Source organism: Nicotiana attenuata, unplaced genomic scaffold (genome assembly GCF_001879085.1).
Source record: "Nicotiana attenuata strain UT unplaced genomic scaffold, NIATTr2, whole genome shotgun sequence".
NCBI lineage: Eukaryota > Viridiplantae > Streptophyta > Magnoliopsida > Solanales > Solanaceae > Nicotiana > Nicotiana attenuata.
This window is the reverse complement of record NW_017671883.1, coordinates 221,318-226,340: the sequence shown is the minus strand read 5'-3', so window position 1 is coordinate 226,340 and position 5,023 is coordinate 221,318. Positions and strand designations below refer to the sequence as shown.

The following is a 5,023-nucleotide window of genomic DNA, read 5'->3' as shown; positions in this document are numbered from 1 at the left end:
CAAGTTACTATGGAGTATTTGCATAAGGAAAGAGAAGGTGTGGATTCAATGGGTACATACTTACTATATAAAGGGGAACACAGTCTGGAATATAGAACCAAAGAATGTATCATGGGCCATACAAAAGATTCTCAAAGCAAAGAACTACTTTGCAAGTGCAGGGCTCTCAGAAGAAGATGTTCAGAAGATGGAGAAATATTATGTCAAACAACTATACAGAACCATGCAAGGACACTTTCCTAAGGTGACATGGAGGAAACTAGCATCCAACTAATTGATGATGATCATCGTCGTATCCAACTAATTGATGATGATCGTCGTCGTATCCAACTAATAGATGATCCAGCTGATCAGCTAAATATCCCTAAACATGTTGCTTTAATAATGGACGGAAACAGGAGATGGGCTAAGGCTAGAGGCTTACCTGTGCAAGAGGGTCACAAGTTAATTACTCAAAAATTAAAAGAGATTTGTAACTTTTCTTCCAAACCGGGAATACAAGCTATCACTGCTTTTGCTTTCTCTACTGAAAATTGGAGTCGTTCCAAGGTACGCATCCTACGTTAATTGGAAACTCCAAAGTTTAACCTCATTACTATTTTGTTGGCCTTATTGGAATTTCAGAATTTTTTTTTCCATTATTTATTTTGAGCAGGAGGAGGTTGATTTCTTGATGCAACTGTTCGAAGAGTTCTTTGAAGAATTTATGAGGTAATTATTTGGTCTAATACTTACACACACACAAATATTTTCAATATTCTCATTACTTAAAATCAACAAGGTCGGGGTACGAGTGTCTGCTATTAGAGACAGATCCAAACTTCCCATCACTTTACAGAAATGCATAGAATTGACAGAGGAGACCACAAAACCCAATGCAGGACTTCATCTTATGATAGCAGTAAACTATGGAGGACATTATGACATGTTACAAGCAACTAAGAGCAGCGCCAATAAAGTAAAGAAGGGTCTTCTACAGTTAGAGGATATTCACAATACATTATTTGAGCAAGAACTAGCTACCAAGTGTACTAAGTTTGCTAAACTTGATTTACTTATGTCACGACCCGGATTCCCACCCTCGGAAGTCGTGATAGCGCCTACTAGTACGAGCTAGGCAAGCCAATTAATTTTCCAATTTACCCGTTTTTTTTTCTCATTTTATATTCGTTAGGAATTCTAATATTAATAATAACATTTAAACAGCGGAATTTAACATAAGAGGAAGAAAGAAGCCATAAGCTAACTGAACACGAATATCTAATACAACTGCTTGAACCTCGACTACCCAGAACTGGTATCACAGTATCACAGACGGTCTAAGAATACTACAAATAAAGGTCTGAAAGAAATAAATACAATACTATCTCGGAAAATACATGAAAGAAACAGGAATAGTAGATGGAAGGAGACTCCAAGGCCTACGGACGCCTGTAGGACTACCTCGGGTCGCCTGATGAACAAGAATAAGCAATCCCACTGCGGTCCAAAGTTTACAACACTGGGGTCTGCACAAAAGAGTGCAGAGTGTAGTATCAGCACAACCGACCCCATGTGCTGGTAAGTGTCTAGCCTAACCTCGGCGAAGTAGTGACGAGGCTATGACCAGACTACCAAATAAACCTGTGAAGTTCTATAATATACAGCGGAAAGTAAAGCAGAAATAAATGAATAAAGATGGGAGGGGGAAACATGCTTCGGGGAATAACAGATAAAACAGAATCCCAAGAGAATTATCAGGAAACCAAAATTATCCTTCTAATAAGGATAAGGAAAACAAAGGCAGATTTCGCTCTCGGTTCACAACTCGTTGCAGGCGTGCAACCCGATCCCATTTCTCATATCTTGTGGTAGGCGTACCACCCGCTCCCATTTCATTAATTCCTGTGGTAGGCATACCACCCGCTCCCATTTCATTATATCTCGTGGTACATTTCATTATATCTCGTGGTAGGCGTACCACCCGATCCCATTTCATTATATCTCGTGGTAGGCGTACCACCCGATCCCATCTCATTATATCTTGTGGTAGGCGTACCACCCACTCCCATTTCATTATATCTAGTGGTAGGCGTACCACCCGCTCCCATTTCATTAAATCTAGTGGTAGGCGTACCACCGACTCCCATTTACAAGCCAACACAAAATCACAAGGAATACCGGCAAGGGAACAAAAGCAACATAATAACTTCCCGATAAGGGAACAACAATATCAAGACAAACATCCCGGCAAGGGAGAATCAGCTATAACCAATCCTAACTCAACTCCTACTCAGCTATACCCAAACTTGTTCCAACATCTAACTACCTCAGCTATAACTAAACTTGTTACAACACCTAACTACCTCGGCCATACCCAAACTTGTTCCAACATCTAACTACCTCAGCTATAACCATAATCCTTACCTAACACAAAGAATCATCAACCTAAGTATCCGTAATATCAATTAAGAACACAATGCAAGGGACCCACAACTCAACAAGAGCCCGGCGGGGGGGGGGGGGTAAGAATGATCTCTTCTCTTTCTCACTTTTACTTCACAATTCGCTTCACAACTCGAGCCACTGCTCTAGAGGTTCAATTATCACTTATACTACCACAATTCATTATACAACTGGAGCCAACGCTCCTCAATGTTCATAGGTCACAATTCTTTTCACAACTTTACACAACAAATAGAAATTTTCACCAAGGCATGAATAATACAACGAAATCATTGAAATCACAATATAGGACTCACGGTCGTGCTCGACACCAACGCATAGATACTCGTCACCATGCCTATACATCGTACTCAACAAGAAGCAATTAGAAAATAAGACACAACTCCTAATCCCTCAAGGTAAGGTTAGACCAAACACTTACCTCAAACTTCCACGGCCAACTCAAGCCTCAAACGCTGCCTTTCCTTTCGAATTCGGCTCCAAATCAATCGTATCGATACATAATCGACTTTATAACATCAACAAACGCTAAAAAATTCAATTCCAATGCCTAATTATAGCTTTCTAATCATTCTTCCCAAAAATCCAAAAATTAACCCCGGGCCCGCTTGGTCAAAACACGAGGTTCGAACCAAAATCCGATCCCCCATTCACCCACTAGCCCAAATATATAATTATTTCAAGAATTCGACCCCAAAACGAGGTCTAAATCACAATTAATCAAAAATCCCAACTCTACCCAAATCCCTAATTTTCTACCTTTAATCTCATGTTTTGGGCCTAGAAATCTAGTGGGTGTTGATAAAAATGGAAGATAACAAGTTAAAAATTACGTACCCAAGAGATTATGGTGAGGAAATGCTTCAAAAATCGCCTAAGAGCTTTGTAGAAGAAGAGGTTTATGAAATTTTATGAAAATGCCGTAAGTGTTCTGTTTTTGAGACTTAAAAATAACTGGGCGAAATTGCCCTTCGCGTTCGCGACAGGCTCATCGCGTTCGCAATGAGTCAGGCCTGAAGACCTTAGCGTTCGCGACATCGGGCTCGCGTTCGCAGAGAGTAAACTCCTCGAGCCCTCGCATTCACGTCCAAAGGGTCGTGTTCGCGTAGAACAAATGCCCCACCCCTGCCCAGGATCATTTGCCTTCGCGTTCGCGTGGCCAGGACCGTGTTCGCCAAGGGTTAACCCCCCAATGCCTCGCGTTCGCGACCTATGCTACGCGTTCGCGTAGAAGGAATTTCCTTCATCAATATTTAATGCATCGCGTTCGCGTGGGTTCTCCCACGAACGTGAAGAAGGAAACATCAGAAACCCAACAGCTGAAAACCTGCAATTTTTCTTATGTCCGAAACCTTCCGAAACATATCCGAAACACACCCGAGCCCTCGGGGCTCCTAACCAAACATACGTACTAACTCAATGACATCATACGAACTTATCTGTGCGATCAAATCGCCAAAATAACCTCAATAACAACGAATTAAACCTCAAAATCAAAGGATTTTTCTCAAACTTCATAATATATCAACTTTTGCAATTTAGGTCCGAATCACGTCAAATGACATCCGTTTTTTACCAAATTTCACAGAATCATCTTAAATCATATATATGATCTGTACCGGGCGCCAGAACCAAAATACGGGCCCGATACCAACATGTTCTAATCAAGTTTCATTTCAAATTCCTTTAAACAATTTCAGAAAATAATTTTCTTCAAAAATTTATTTCTCGGGCTTGGGACCTCGGAATTTAATTCCGGGCATACGCCCAAGTCCCATATTTTTTTACGAACCCTCCGGGACCGTCAAATCACGGGTCCGGGTCCGGGTCCCTTTACCAAAAATATTGACCGAAGTCAACTTAAATGCATTTTAAGTCAAAATTTTAATATTTCACAGATTTTTCACATAACAGCTTTCCGGCTACACGCCCGGACTGCACACGCAAATCGAGATGAAGGTAAAAGAGGGTTTTAAGACCCCGAAACACAGAATTTAATTTAAAAGCAAGTGATGACCCTTTTGGGTCATCACAATTTATAAGGACTGGTGGAGAACAGAGAATCAGTAACTTCTTATTGTGGCAGCTCGCTTACTCTGAATTGTACTTCACATAGACACTATTTCCAGACTTTGGAGAAGAAGCTCTCAAGGAGGCCATACTTTCTTTTCAAAGAAGACACAGACGTTTTGGTGGACACACATATTGAAACATTATTATTCCGTTCCGTCCTTGTATCACAGCTTATTTTGTGTGTTTTTGCATTTCGTGATAATAAATGATTTCTTTATGCAGCATGTTTATGAAGCAATTTGTTTGAAAAATTTAAAAGGTTAAAAAGAAAGGAAAAAAGAGGACTCGTCTAAAATAGAATGATATATTATATATTGATCGGCTGCAATATGTATGTTCATGGAGGGGACTGCAGGGGCTCCTCAATTGCATGATATTTCCTAGTGATCACGCTCAACTACACCCGTTAAAAAGATAATTGGTCGCTACGACAGAAGCACAGACAGCATTATTGTTGATTTTTAATGGACTTGTTACCAAATTTCTAAAGCTAAACTCTTAAAAT

At 40.3% G+C, this 5,023-nt stretch overlaps 1 pseudogene; it reads left to right on the top strand.

The window, feature by feature from the left end:
• The first annotated feature begins 249 nt into the window (after positions 1 to 249).
• LOC109210717 lies at positions 250 to 4,660 on the top strand (annotated as a pseudogene).
• The last annotated feature ends 363 nt before the right edge of the window (positions 4,661 to 5,023 follow it).